Genomic DNA, 16,091 nt, shown 5'->3' on the forward strand with positions numbered 1-16,091 from the left:
TTAGATGATTACAAGACAAAATGCGGCGTTGCTTTAATTGCACTTGAACCCCCGACCTTCGACTCCAGGCCAACCCCCTCCGCCCCCCTCAGTCACCCCGGCATCCAGTTCGAGTTAATTTGCTCGGCGCCTGGCTCAACGATGTTCCACTCGCTCATTAATTACAGCTTAGTCCGACCCGCAGTTGGGTCCTAATGATTTACCTGCAGATGCTGAAGGTGCTCTCACAAATATTGCTGTTCGCGTGTTCTTACACTTCTGAAAAATACTTTCTGTGCTTGTTTTTGGAATAAAGAGATCAGGGTGCTGATAGCATCAAACAACCGAAGGTGATTTTACCACAGAATATGAATACTAACTGAAATAAATTAAGTCAGATAAGAAATCATGCATGGAATATTTACGAAACTAATGCTTGGTAAGAAACTAATGCTCCCACGACTATTATCTCTAAAGCCAGCCAAGAAAAGTTAAAACAATTGTTTGGGTAAATGAAAAACTAAAATAATGTATGAATGCATATGTTTTCTTTTTTTAGATGTTCTATTTTAATAAACTAATTAAAAATTTAAAACAAAAAAAAAACATTTTTGTCTAATTTTTTACATTTATGTAGAATTTTACTACTACTACTACTACTTTTTTTACTTTAACTTTCTTGCGCCCTATTATTTCCTGATTCCTGCCACTTCGCTCACCGCCCTTGCACCTTTCCCTCTGTGGCATTTCCGCTGTGGCTGCGGCTGTTTGCAAAAGGACCTTTCTTTGCCGTGGCTTTCCCCGGCTCTCTAACCTCCATGCTTTTTTACCTTTCCCCGGCTGCCGCTTCTTATTAATGCTTTGTAATCAAATACACTCTTACTTATCTGGTCCCGTCCCCGTCCTCTGCATTTTTCGTTGATTATTTTGAGCTTTGCGTACTATCTGATGGCCACCCGCCATTTCCCTCACTCTGAGCATTTAATTAAGCAAATAGCAGGAAAAGTTTGTTTGTTTTTTTTGCGGGTTTTCCCTTTTGCTATTTTGGGGTTTTTCAAGGGTGGGATGATGCTCACTTGTTGCGCACTTTGTGGCATTTTCTGGCTTCCTTTTCGCCGGTGGTCACTTTGATCAAATAATCAAGCAAAGAGTCCACGTTTGTTTATTCGAAAAAGAGTTAAAAGAATTAATCTAAGCATTAAGAAGTTAAGTTGGTTATTTTAAAAACGAATTCATGTTTGGTTTAAACGCTCTTTGTACTTGTGTTGGAACTAAAAAACACGACTTAGTCCTTTTCATTTATTCTATGTGAATATCCTTTATTGTTGGATTTTCCCTGTTGGCCAAGTGTGACGGTTGGTAGCTCTCAGAAGCTTTCTCAGGTTACAATGGAAAGGAACTCAGTTTTCCATACTAACGTTTTTCTTTTGCTGTTTATGTACATGGCACAGAATGTCCGTATTTAAAGGGGCATATTGCATAGAAAATATATAAAAATAGAAAGTAAAAGAATTTTTTAATATATTTTGTTAATTCAATGATAGTCGCTTCGCTAAAATTCTATAAATTCGGAGTATTTTAAAGTCATCCTCTATTGGCACTCGACCTGAATTTGTTATCTTTCCTTAATGGCATTGATTTCTTTTGTGCACCCGTGGGTGTGTGGGAGCCTTTCGCAACAACTTGTCGCCTTTCAACTGCACTCGCTTACCAATTTGCAACTAAATTTGCACGGCTGTCGCTCAGGGGAGTAGAAAGAGAGGGAGAATGGCCGCTCACCCGCTCACGTTTGCCAGCCGGAATTTAATAAGAAAATATGCTGCCAGCAACGTGACAGAAGTGGAAATGGGGAAAATCGAGAAAATCGAGAGGCAATTCCTCTTAAAGCGACTGGCGGGCGAAGAACCGCAAATGCAGTTTAATTTTAATCAAATTGCAGAGCAATTAACCAGTAAAAAGGAGCCAGCAAGTGCGGGGAGAAAAGGGGGTGGAGTCCAAGGACCCGACACAATTAATAATGAATTACACGCAAAAGGGGCCTGGAAGCGGAGGGGGTGGGGGGCATCGACTTACTCAAGCCAAAATGTCAAGACTGCTACTACAAACAAGGTTGCCACTGGCGAAGACAACTTAATTAACCTCGACCTTCTCCTTACAACAACTGCAATAAAAACGATGACAACTGGCTGACGTCAGGCCACTACCGCCGTCCCCCTCTAACCCACAGTCCCCGTCTCGCTCACTCGCTCGCATCGCAGCTTTTCAGCGCTTCAATGCCGAACGGTGGACATCGTGGGCAAGTCGCCGCTTTAATTTCAATTCCAGTTGACCATCGCCAATTGCCGCATTAAGACATCAATAATAAACGAAAAGAGAAAATAAAGTGCATGAAATAAGAGCTTAAATAAATAAGGTTAAAATATAAAATATTTTAAATAACTTAAAGCAAACAATTTAATATATTTTAATCAATACATTATAACTATTTCGAGGGGAAACTAGCATAAGTTAGTTTTATATTTAAAGAAATATTCAAAAAAACCTTAAGAATATCATGGTCACATAATAAAAATGTTAATAGGTTCCTTGTCTTGCGCATCAAATATACATTTTAATCATTTATCACCTTATCAGGGCTCATAAACTCCCTGACTAATAAAAAATATTTAATATGGACGAGGCATAAACTGTTTAAGACCTTTTTTCTGTGCACATAGCACTACCCAGTCAACAAACGCGTGTTGACGCATTGCGAATTTGCGCATGCGCGCACTCCCAAAACCGAAAAAGCCAAGCCGGTGCCCCTTCTCCCCCTCCCCGCCTGCAAGCGTCACGCTGCGTTTGCCGGCATAGAGCCAAACCTGTTTGCCAGCCTCTCTCAATGTTGCACAAGTGTCGGCTGGTGTTGCTGCTGCTGCTGCAGTTGCTGCTGCTGCTGCCATTGCAGTTTCAAGAACCGGGTCAAGGTTGCTGCTGCAGTGCATCGGCGATCGCAGTCGGCGGCGGCGCAGCAGCGCAGCTTTCGCCTTGTGCGCTTTGCATTGAAAGTCAAGTTCGCGCACACATGTGTTTGATTGACATTGGCCGACGACGGCGGCAGCGGCAACAACGATCATGGGGAGATCGGCAGTAAAAAGCGCACGGACCTGCAACATGTAGGTTGCAGTTCTCTTGGTGTGACCTTAGAAAGGTGGGATCAGTTACGTAAGTCGAAGATATTTGAGGATATGGCAGCGCTGTAAAGAATACTTACAAATATTGTAAGCTTTTGCTATATAACTCTGCTGTTTTCTAAGTCACTCAATGCATATGACAATCGGAATTCATATCCAAAAGGTTTTTATTTTCCATTCCTCTGGGCATTTTTCTAAGGCTTGTTCAGCCCCATTTTAAAACAAAACCCTGCTGTTAATAGAATGTGTCAGCAACAACTCGCACAAACATTACCACATAGTAAACACACTCAATTGAGTTCGAATAACAAATGCTTTCCTTAATATGTTTTAGCACCATTGAAAACAAATGGGTACTTTAAACGAAACGCATCTATTAAATAAAGCCTGCTATCCATTTTCCTGGCTGCATACTCAACATGTTCCAAATTTTTAAATCCATACACATGCAATACGTTAATTGGCCTCAACATAAATTCCGCTTGAAATATTTATTTTGTCCAGCGTGCCACATGAAATCCTTTCACATTTTTCTCTTAATAGGTTTATGTTTCATTCTTCCATTTTACCAATTCAATTCGCTGCCATGTGCAAAGCCCAGTGAATTGGTTTATATGAATGCAATTCGATACTGAGCAAAATTGTATTAATTGCGAGATACAATAATTAATAATATTTTAATGAAATTGTCAAGCCAAGAGCGGAAAATTAAAACAGAAAAATTCGCATTAAAAGTGGCAATAAAATAAAGAAAAGGCAGACGGGGAAATTGAGGGGGCTTTCCATCAGCTGCAGGCAGCAATTTAATTTTGTTTGTGGCAACATTCTCTCACTGATTAATGGCTAGCCACGCACAGAAGCCAACCCATCCAGCCCAGCCACACCCCTTTTAGGGCCGCTCAATCTGCTCCTGGCTGGGAAAACTCGGGCGCAAGTTAAGCGAAATGCTATTAATTTTCATAAGTAAATGAAAATTGATGTACGTAGCTGCCACCGCCCACTCCATCATGCATACAGATAAGGAGGGCCTATATGGCATCTTACGAGTACAGGTTCTGTTGTGGAGGCCTTGGCAAATCGAACACTTTTCAGTGAATGGCACTTGAGTGCAAGTGTTTGGCCAACCATTTCTACCTAGATCGCTGGGCCTTCTATGAAGTAATTTCAGATATTGTTCCCATAATCTATATAGGTTCCACCGTCAACAAGCGAGCGCCGTCATTCAGCAAACAGTTCTCAAAGTCATCGAGTGCCAGACCATAACACACTAAAACGGAATTTATTTATACTACGTAGACTCTGTTTATTTAGATGCACCAGAGACCCTGAAAACTGCAGCAACTGAGATAGCAACACGCGGCAGAGGGAGATGGCTGTAGAGCGGGCAAGGAGACTGAGTGCGATGAGATAGCATTGAGCAACTTGGCAGCCTCGATTGTGCACTCATCATCAGTAGTTGCAGTTGCTGCTGCTGCTGCTGCTGATTTTACTGCTGCTCCACCGGCAACCGCAATGCCAAACTGCGACTCAAATGACTCAAGAAGTCGCCTCTGATAATAACTGGAACACTGCCATGGGTTTTCGATACCCTTTTCCAAAGAAGTAAAGTGGCATAAGAAGATTGTCAATCTTCAAACTATTGTTTACATAATGAACATGTCTTTAATCGTTCTTGCTTAAGGACTTTTATTTTTATATTTCTGCTTAGGAGAGCATCTCAAGTGCTTGATTCCATTCTTTTAATTTAGCACCATTAATATTATTGTTATTTTCCAAAGCGATGCAGGCCTTCGCAGTTAAGAATAAATTATGAGTCAAGCCTTAACCACAAAAGTGGATGCCAAAGTGGTTCACTCTTGATGTGGCTTTTAATATCGTTGTTGTTGTCGTCGTCGCTCTTTGTGGCTGCGAAAATCAATTGTCACAAGGCCAGGCTTCGGCTCAAACCCCCTGCTGCCCCTTCTGCCCCCAGTCGCCCTGCACGCAATGCTGCTGCAGAGCCAAAACACTTTTTTGCTGCTGATCTTGAACCAATTGCAAATTGCTAAAACGCAGCCAGCAACAGCAACAGCAGCAACAACAACAGCAGTCGCTGTCACGGCCACCTACAGATACAGAACACTGTTTGAGATACATTTATAGGCATGCCATGGCATTGACTGGCATCAATAAATTAGAATTAGAATTGTTCTCTCTGCGCGCTCTTCGCGATTATTCGGCACCGGGGCGTATGCGTGATAAACTTGAACTTGCGCGTTCTCATTGCGATTCGGTGTGTGAACCGTATGGCACTTCAGTGCGCCATATTCCACCTCTCATGTGGCCATATTTGCACATTGCGCATACGCAGCGGTGACCTCGCCTCGGACAATGCAACTAATTAGCGATTGCAGGCAGATAAACAGGCGAGTGTGTGTGCGCTGTGGACAATTGTTTGATTATCAATTAGGTTCGTTCGGCCCAAGTGGCTGACCTTAGCGGGCAGATAGCTTTAGATAGCCGAGGTGTCGGAGTCTCGGGCCCCGAAAGCCCCCCTTATCTGTCTCTATCGCTCCTCTATCCCTGGCTGGAACAAACGAAACCAATGCCAAATGCTAAATATCTCGCAGCACAAAGCCATTGAAATTTGCATGTGCTGTTTTGTATCTCTTGAAAAAACATATCTCTTCCTCTGTCTCTGTGTTCTTCTCTTCATGTCTGCGAAAAGAGCTTTCAAATGTGTCATCGGTTCACTGGTTGATCACACTCTTTCAGTTTTATATTTAAAATGAACTGATAAGTTCTTAATCCAAGTTCTTCGCATTAGTACATGCTGTGTCACTTTCCTCTTAATAAAATACAAAAATAAGTACTTAGCTTTAAAAATTCCCAACTACTTAATCACCACATTAGTAATCTCCTATTTTTAATATGTTTGCCTAAAAACAAATTCGTGGCTACAGACTTTTTATATTGTTAAGCATTATAAAAAATCATCAGCAACAATTTTATCTGAAAAACCTTATGGCAACTTTTAAGGGATACCTACTGTTGCCCTCTTTCTTTTTCAAGAATCTAACATCAAAATTAAAATGACCTGACATTTTCAGACAACCCAAGCGACCCCAAAAAACGTTGATCAAAGACCAAGCCCAAATAAAAATAAACCAAGCTGGAGCAAGATGAACAGTAGAGGGATGAAAATAGGGGGTACACTGCGGACATGACAGCTACGAATAAGAAGGGGAAATATCAGAGCGGAGAAATAAAACACATGCCACTTTTGCAGCATTTTTGGACCTTTATTATTAAATTGGGGAACTTTCCAATCGTTTTTCCGAAGTATGCAAATACTTTCGTCGCACCCTGCGCTTGCGACATAATTAAAGTGCGATCCATAAATTTGGCCAAGGCAAAAACGATGCATAAATTGTTTCTCTCTTTTTGTGAAATAATTGCAATTTATGGGAGTTTTGCGGCCTATCGACGCGTGGCATCGGCGTCGCCGTCGCCCCATAAATTTTGACCACACTCCACTCTCGACTGGCTCGAAGAATATTTAATAAACAAAACTTGCGCTAATCGTTAAATTATGATTAATGTGCCGACAACAAACAAAAACTTGCCCGTCCGAGAACTCCAAAAACGTGCAAATAAAGCGTGGGCGACAGCGTCGGACGTGCCTAACGAAATCCCAGACAAAAGACAAAAGACCAAAGACCAAAAGACCAAGATGGAACGAAATACAGAACCCGAAAGTCGGGTCCTTGAAGGCGAGTCGTGTGTGTGCTAAAATATGCGCTGCCATGAACTCTGCGGGGCAACAAACATGGAAACTTGGCAGGCACTACGTGATAATATGTGACGAAGTGAATAATTAGAGGGGATGTGTTAAAGAGCAAGGCAGCAGAGTTGATGATTAGAGTCGGGAGTAGTGGCGATATTATGAAGTGCCTGACAGTTTTATGAAGGGTAAACCGTATGCTATCACTCGGTACCAGAATATATGTTTTAGGAGGATTTGGGGTAGGGATATACAAAAATATTTTTGAGTAGAAATACAAAATTTGGAATAATATAAACATTTTTAATTAAACACCCTGTTATTGTTTTTTCTGTTTTTACTTTTTAACCCATGTGGATACTTGTAACCCATGAAAATATAAGTATTTGTGGGTAATACAGTAATATAAGAACTTGCAGCATGGTACTAGAGATGATATCCAAATCCTGTATTCGAGTTTACATACTTCAGGTCGCCACAAGTAAGAAGGCCAACTTACTCACTACCTTATGCCACAAAAAAAAAACCTTTTGCAATCTGCCACACCGCTGCATAATTTTCATTTGGCCTTGGTCTTGTTTTTCCCCCAATTCATTGGCCATGTCACCGTCTGGGCCAAGTTGCCTTTCCGCCCCGCCTCTTTTGCATAATTGAAGACAGCTTTTGCTGCTGCTGGTTTTCTTTCGCCTCTCTTTTTTGAGCCAATGGCGGATTTTAGCCCGGCTCAGCTCTGAACTTGCCTAGACCGAAGGCGGCTTATTAAATATTAAAGCTCCGACTGGGGACCGCTAAATCCTGCGGCTGTCAAGGTGCCGCAGAAACTCAACTCAAAAGCCTGTCACACATCCTGCAAAGCTGGATGGAAAATCGGGGGCAGGTGGGCGACAAAGGTGTCGCCTGCCACCTGCAGCCGAATTCAATTTCTTGTCGTCCGCTTAGTGCCTCTACCATCTTGTCAAAGCCGAAACTCAGTTGCAAGACTGTAAAAAAATGGGAAAAAGGAAAAGCTCGGCGAAAACCATGGCGGAGAAGTGGAAAGTGAAAGAAAAAATCAACTACTGAAAGTATTATTATTGTTGGTTGCACCTGGAGGTGGTTTACTTTGTCACGGATATGTTTTCTTTAGACTTACCATGTCAGACCTGACTCTCTATATATATCCTTGTGTGTGTGTGCTTCCCCTCGGTGTGTTCGTGTGTGTGTTGAAACATGCCGGAAGTTAAATAGGAAATTTTATATGCTTTTATAACTGTGCACGTGTCTACAAGTGGCGAGCTCCGAGTTGCTGCCTGCAACCGAAGCAAAAAGTTCCCAACTATATGGGTATATATACACAGCAGCGGGCAAGTAAATAACACATAAATGGAGTTTATGAAAGGGATGTTTAGAGCATTTTATAAGTTAAAATTAAATTGAAATTTGACCAATATATTAGATAATAATTCGGAATCATAATAGCCTCCAACTAAGTTTCATACCATAGCTTCAATTTATAAAAAACCGCTATTATTTCGAGCACAACTGTTTGCAGGTGAGTGTGTGTGACCGGGTGTGTTACCTTGCGGCAAGTTGTTCGTTTGATGAAGCACCGCTCTTGGTTGCGGCTGCGGCTTTGACTGCAACTTGCAGCAACTTTGAGGCGAGTGCGTGCATCCTGCCTCCGTGCTCCTTACCGCACACCCACCTGTATAACTTGAAAAACACGTGTGTGGCCCAACCCCTTGAGAACCAATCGAGTTTACCTGTAAAAACCATGAAGATGCCTACAGCATGAAAAGCGAACATAAATCCCTAAAAAATAGGCTATGAATGATATATTGCCAATTCAATCGCTGACAACATGTAGCTGTGATTTATAAAGGGGAATATCAAAGTTATTGACTTATTGATGGTGATGAGTTGGCCTTTGACTTTATTTATTGGGCATTTGTTTTTTGTTTATGATCGATATTTATTTTGCAGGCTTGATTTGTATTTATCCGTGCCTATAAAAAACATAAACATAATATATTCATATGATAAGCAAAATTCGGCACAAGAACTAGTAAAAGCAGGGGCTTTAAGTTTATAAAACAACCATTCCTTTTACCCAATAAACGATAATCATTCGCTTGTTCATCGCTGATTTAAATTCAAAACAAATGCAGACATTTTTCAGAACTTTCGTAATGGTTCTTTAATTTTCCCCATGTCGGTCTCGGATCAAGCGAACAAACTGCAACAAATTATTTTTCGTTTTCCTTCTTTTTGATTACTGCAAAAGCCCTGAACAATGTTGTGTGCATTTGTGCGGCTTCATTACACCTCCTTGGCAGGATCCCCCTTGCCCCCGCCCCATTCACTGACCAAGCAACACTTTTTCCACCACATCGACATGGGCGGAGGACTCTGTGCACCCATGGGACTGCAGATGGAAAGCTTCGAGCTCCGCATGCGGTACTCAAGCAACTTTCTCCTCTCTGTGGGCGAAATTGAGCTGCTTCATTTACCTCGGTGGGGAAGGGGGATGACTGGGAATGGGGAATGCAGGATGCAGGCTGCAGGATACAAGTGCAGCTCCGTCGGGGCAACAGGCAAACAAACAAGTCGAGTTTTCGGCTCTGGCTAGACGTGGACTAACACACTTCTCCCCACACATCCGGAACACACTCGTCAGCGCTTCCGTGGCCGAGTGTTTGATTAGAAAAGTTTACAGAAAAGTTGCTTAAAAGATTTGAGCCAGAACCAACTGCAGTTTACCGTCTTGTCTCTTGTGGTCAATATTTGCGCTAGACACGTTGGCATGTCCTGTTCATAAATGCCAGGCCCAGGCCCAGGAATTAACTGAACGTTCAAAAATGTCCCACATTTATCCCCGGTCTATGGTAAACGCAGAGTGGTTGTGAAAACCAAGCAGGACCCGTCTCAATGGCAGGCTTAAATGTCAAGCGTCCGTGTCTGATGCTGGCCATGGATGCTTCCTGTCCTTCCGGGCCTGCATGTCCTTCTAACCCGTTACTGTGACCTCTCCTTCCGTATTTGGTATGCACAGAAAGAAAAAGGAATGAGTGTGGGCCTTGGGGAAATGTTGTTTATTATTCAGAGACGGGGCTAAGAGGTAAAAACAAAATGGATAAAAGTTTAAATAATGGTGAGAAGCTCATATGCTATATTTAACTTGAAAAAATTATTTTATACATTTAAACAATTTGCAGTGCAGTACGTATTAAAATGCATGACCGCAACACATTTCTCAACAGAAAAATCCCTTCTCCTCGTTGTATCCTTTGCCTTAAAAGTGTTAAAATGTTGATTGTCCTTTTTTGTCGGCGCCTCATGTGTCTGTGTCTGCGGGTGTGCGTGTGTCTGCCACAGTGTGCGTGCTAAGTGTTGGTGCTCTGCAACGCCTTCAGCCGGGCCCTCCTTCCGCTCGCACCCGCTCCCTTTGTCTGCGTCTCGTGCGTGTCACAAATAAATTTTTAAGTAGCATTTGTGTTGATTGCCTTGAAAAAGGACACGGGAAAATCCCTTGGCCCTCAGTGCTCAGCCATCAGGCCAAGGACCAAATGGAAGCCATCCCCAAAACCGAACCCAAACTGAAACCCGCGACGCAGTTCGTCTCATTTTACGGTTTCGGCTTAGCCTCTCGACAACTGCCGCCCGCTGAAGTGCGCTTGATTTTCACATTATTTTCCTCTGATGGCTTTTCTTTTTGTCCGTCCCTGCTTTTCTTTTCGAGTGGATCTCGTTCTTCTGCCTGGTTAACAAATTAAGTGCGGTGAAATGTCACTCGGATTTGCGACAAATTAAAATGGCGTAAATGGAGATGTTGCCTCGCCTTTTAACAGGTTTGTGGTTTGCACTGATTGGCTTCGGTTGTGAAATTGATAAACAGAAAGCAATGTTTTTATATACCAGAAAGGGTGGGTCTAAATTGAAAGGGAATGTAATAGAATGGTCAAAGGTTAACATTTAAGTTGTGATGACAAACCCTGCTACATATAAGATTAAAAGATACTATTTTTATTTAAAAAGCATATAACAAAATGTTGTCATTAAGCATAATATAAAGTTACTTAGAAATCTTTAAATCCAATTGACGCAAAGAAATTACTCATCAGGCACATTTTAGGATTAACAGCCTCTGTAAGACAATAGAAAATCGAAGGATGTTGATTTTCTGTTGTCTAACATTCTCAAAGAGAGCGATTGTCTGTCTCTTAATTTCTCTCTTAATGCTTCTCTTTGCCGAAAGCCAACTGTTAGCCGTCCTTTAACAGCCTTAAAAACGAAATTTCGGCTCCTCTGCAGATAAAGAGAGGCCAGCTAGCCAACAGCAGCCGAAGTTAAGGCAGCATCCTATCCACAGGATTTGGAAATCCAACCACGGCGGCCACTTCTTCAGTTGTTGTTGGACCTCTAGAGCGATTCGTTGTGCGACGGCTGAAAAATTCGGGAAAAGCATTGGCAAAGAGAGAGGAACAGGACTCACCATTAAGGAAAGAGGGAGAGGAAGAGAGACGCTGTTTTTTGGTGGGCTCGGTTAAACAAAAGAAAGTCTTGCTGTTAAAAGCGACGACAGACGAACCAAGTAAGTGTGTGTGTCTGGCGTGCTTGTGTGAGTGCAGACAATGCAAACGGGGCGCATTAGCAACGTTGTCCTGCCGTTTTTGCTGCCTGTTAATTTGCATGTGCGCGGGTTCATGGATATCTCCTTGTGATTTCTCCCACCTTGTGGTTTTTCCCTTCCGCACTTGCAATTTTTTCCGCATATTTTTTGTTACAAACTAAACCATGGGCAGAGCTGTCGAAGCATATGTTTGTTTTTATTTTGATTTTGGTCTTCAGTTTTCCACCCACATAACCGTATTTGCTAATTAGGTGAGGGGTACACACGTAAGGCTGAAAAAGTCAGAGCTGCTGATGGACAACGCGGCGTATGAGAGTTAAGTGGAAGAAACTGACAACTCCGCGTCATGTTTATGTATGAAGGGAATGGGAGTAGGGGGACTTTCGGGTGGCTTTACCAAATGGGAGGACTATGGAAATATATTCACACATTCGTAGCCAGAGGGCACAGCAGGTGACTGTCAACATATGCCAACATATGCGGGAACCAACACCCGTAATAAATCCCGAATGAGAAAAAAGCCCACGAGAAAAGCTAAATAAAGGCGGTGGATTTCGTGCAATAACTTTTATTAATATTCCGCTTAGGTTCACCAACAGACTCCAGACTCTCAACTTTAATCCAAAACGGAAGTGGAAGCGCTACCCACTTCCGGTCCACTTTGTTTCCGCGACCAAAATAGACAGAAGCCATAAGAAATGCCAAAGAGCTCTAAAAAAACATTGCAGGACTGGTGCGATTTCAAACTTCAATATCACAGCAGACAAAGTTTTCGACCTTGGTATTTGTCTGGCAGAATTAAGAGACGAGAGACAGGAAATAGGGAAACACAGTTTTACTTTGTGCTGTCTCATCAGTGTGCGTGTGTGTGTGCTGGGGTCGGCTCAATATGTGTGGGTGACTCCCAGCAAATGGATTTCTACGTGACAAATCTTTATTTAATTTCAAAAATGCGAAATAAACTTTGACGTCTGTTGAGATTTATGTGAAGGCAATATAAATGCGTCGCCCAATCCCTGATCCTTGAGGATGCAGTGGAGTGGGGCCGACTGTTTTGTAAAAGTTTTGACTGCCTTGACGTTTTAGTTTTAGCAACAGAATCTTTAAGTAATAACACCCAGACCAAGACTGGCAAAAACTTTTCCCCGCCCAACTTTTGCGCTAAATGCAAAAGGGAAGTGGCAAAATCTGGGTAACTTGTTTTAAACTTAAGTGTAGGCAATTTGAATTCCAATTTTAAAGAGGCGAATTGTGTTTAAGGAAACTGTTTCCCGAACGCTGTTAATTATTAACTTTGCCTTTACTCTCAGTTATTTCGTCCTTTTACGGCGAGCTGTTATTACATTCTCAGACGCAATTCGCACTGCCGTAAACAAGGCGATAACTTCCTCTCGAAAGGACCATGAAATTAAAATGAAATGGCCAGCACGAAGGGCATCGAAAGCGTTAGTTGCCATCGAATAAACAAATTGATGATGAATAAACATTTTGTCGAGCATTCCAGCAGACTTTTTCCCTCTGGCACATTTCTTATTTACTTCACTGCAGTTTGCAGTTAATTTGTAGCAACAACACGGCTTCCGTTCTCCCATTTCCTGTCGCTCCACTTCCCTTTCCGGCTCTCCGCCCCTTCCTCACTCCCCTCTGGCCCGCTACCAAATGACCAAACAAGGAAATTGGCTACCCAAATGCTACTTGGTCCACAGGACCTTAATGATTGCAGTGCCAATTAAGCTGCGAAAATTCAAACCGAACTGTCGAGACATTTAAGTCGCTGAAATGACCAAATTATGCAACATTTTACGAGGCTGGGAAAACTGGGAAATCATTAAAGTTGTTGCTGCTTTTAATTTTAACATCAATTATCTTAAGTAAAAGATAGACAAATATAGGAGGTGCCACAGAGAAATTATTTTAGTTTTGGCCTTTTAGGACATTTTAAAGTATGCAGTAAAACAAAAAACGTAGGACCCAAAACAAAGTCACACATATTTTTGAATTTCTACTTACATAGACCGACTTTAGGTTTGGAAAACATTTTAAAAAGCTATAAAAAACGTCTGAAAATAATTGTAAAATGCATAACAGCTAAAACTCTCTGGTTTTTAATTAAATTGACAAAAAGCTAAAAAGCCTTACCAGTTTGGTGCTCTGGGGGCTGAAGACCATCAATCAAACCGCCAACGCTCAACAGTTTTTAATGCAGCCACAGAAAAAAGGCGTTCCACTGTCGCCTCATTATCACCGAAAAACAGAACTGAAACAGACCGAAACGGAAGAAAAGAAGTCTTAGAGCGTCAAAATTGGGCGAAAGTGGGAGGCGGGAAAGGGATAACCAGGATAACTGAGGATTGCCAGGACAACGGGCTAAGCCCACAGCAAGATTAATTAAGTCCGCGTAGGCTGCAACAGCAGCAAGAAAAACAACAAAAACAACAATAACAAGAACAAACAATGGCAACAGCTTATGCCCACGCCCACCAAGTGCGTGCCCCCGCCCCCGCCCCCAGCACATCCTTGCCTTATCCTTTGTAGCATACTTTTTGGCGTCGCGTGAGAAATTAAAATTTCAAAGCGAAGCGTGTTGCCGCATAAGCAGGTTGTGTGCCTGTCTGTGTGCCGGTGTGGGTGTGTGTGTTGCCGTATTTACTTGCCCAAGAACAATAAAAACAACATCTGAAAACTGAGAAAAGAGGAAAACATCAAAAATAACAAAAACAAAACGTAAACAAAGGCAAATAAGCAGGAAGCAGCTCGTCGACGCAATTTTCTCCTTCGCCTTCCGTAACAAGCGCGGTGTCAACAATGCATAAGGCTAAGGCGATCCTGTCCAGGACGAGGGCTATCCAAAAGCTGTGACTACATAGAAGCTTATGACAAAAAATAATCTCAAATTTAATTTGATCGTACTAGAAAATACCCCTTTGGTGCCTTAAAGTAAAGTTATTAAAATATTTTATTTCCTGTTCTATTATAGGCATCGTTTTAAATAATCCTCCAAAAAAACACCTAATATTTGACAGTTCATATGGTTTTTTAGTTTAATTTAATTTTGTGTCCTTTAATTTTGACCATTTTTCAAAAAGCTTATAGTTGTATTCACAATTTTATGTATTATGATTTGGACAAAAAATTAATTTGAATCGGATTTAATAAAATTCTTTAATCAAACTGGGATACTAATCTATTTCCACTCGGTAGTATGTAAATGCAGCAATTAACGTTCACCTGACCGACCCCAAGTGATCGCAAACGGTGACTGCTCCACACCACAGCTTCATATATTGTCCTGGCAACCCTGGAGCACCCCTTCACCCACACAAACGCACTCGCACACGTACCCACACTTGGACGCCTCTCTCTCTGTTAATGAGTTCCGCCTTGACGCTGATGAGGATGTAGAATGTAGGATGTGGGATGTTGAATGTTGAATGTTGGGGGATGATGAGCTTGTTGCTCTGCGACAATAAACATGTTGAATGTCAAGAGTGCACAGCCCACGCGTGTGTGTGCGGGATATACATATGCGTATTTTAATGTGTTTTTCGCGCCATCTCTCTTCATAATTAAATATGTTAGTTAAATGATGACACCAGAGAGATGCTCCCTCAAATTGTTCTTTTCCGTCTGGTCCTCTCTGAGCCCAAACACAATTGCGGTTTCTGCGGTGCGGACCTACGCGCACTCACACACATGTGGTCGGGGGTGGGTAATAAAAAACGCTTAAAAAGCCAAATTACTGCATTTGATAAAAACGACACCCCAAGGATTAGCCACAAGTCTGGGAAAGTGGGGAGAACTAAAACGAATTTTCTCGCTTCCTGGGCACTCATGCAAACGGTGGCCCCAAAAAGGTTGACCTTCATTGGGAGCATTGAAATTTTCCAGCTCCCTTACTCGAACTCATCCTCCATTTCCCTTTTTCAACTTGGCCAACTCCAATTAGCCCTAAAATGGATTTGTGTTACGCACAAACTACAATACATCTACCTCTGAGATTTGAGGCGGCTCTTAGGGTTCATTTTCCTGTCAGCTCTCTCGAATGATTTTCCATTTTCCGTTGCCCAATTTCCCTGACTTTCTGTTGATTTTACGCTACTTTGTCGCATTTTCGGCGGACAGAAAACATTTCATTTTAATATCCTGCCAAGGAAGTTGGGAAAACTGAACCAACTTTTGCTGATAAGGGTTGGCGGGGAAACGGAGTGTTTGGGGGAAAACGCTGAAATATTTATGAGACTCGCACACAAACAACGGCGATTCATGTGTGCTTGTGTTAATGTATGTGTAATGAGTTTGGCAAGTGTTGAAATCTGCATTTAAGGCAGCCTTTGTATCGCATTTGCGATTCATTTCCTCAGTTTTTTCTCCTTTTTGGATACCCAGGAACAGGAGGGTAGTATATTCCTTATGCAATCACTAAAAATAAATTTAAAAGTCTTTTTAATTTTTGTTCATACGTTTAAGCGCGTCTTTAAAGAACATATTTAATTACTTTAGGAAAACTTAAATTCCTAATCTGCTTCGAATTTATTTAAATAAAATCTACGTCCAGCATAAATCGCCT

At 41.9% G+C, this 16,091-nt stretch overlaps 1 protein-coding gene across 7 annotated transcripts in view; it reads left to right on the forward strand.

Moving 5' to 3' along the window:
- LOC119548508 overlaps positions 1 to 16,091 on the forward strand; it is a 39,984-nt gene that overhangs the window by 14,100 nt on the left and 9,793 nt on the right. Inside the window, exon 1 of one of the 7 annotated variants that reach the window (XM_037855789.1) lies at positions 11,376 to 11,485. The exons of the other annotated variants lie outside the window; for them this stretch is intronic. The gene's annotated coding sequence lies outside the window, so the exon portion shown is untranslated. Of the gene's footprint in view, positions 1 to 11,375; positions 11,486 to 16,091 lie in introns of those variants that run through there. 7 annotated transcript variants of the gene reach the window in all.

Source organism: Drosophila subpulchrella, chromosome 2L, assembly GCF_014743375.2.
Source record: "Drosophila subpulchrella strain 33 F10 #4 breed RU33 chromosome 2L, RU_Dsub_v1.1 Primary Assembly, whole genome shotgun sequence".
Lineage (NCBI taxonomy): Eukaryota > Metazoa > Arthropoda > Insecta > Diptera > Drosophilidae > Drosophila > Drosophila subpulchrella.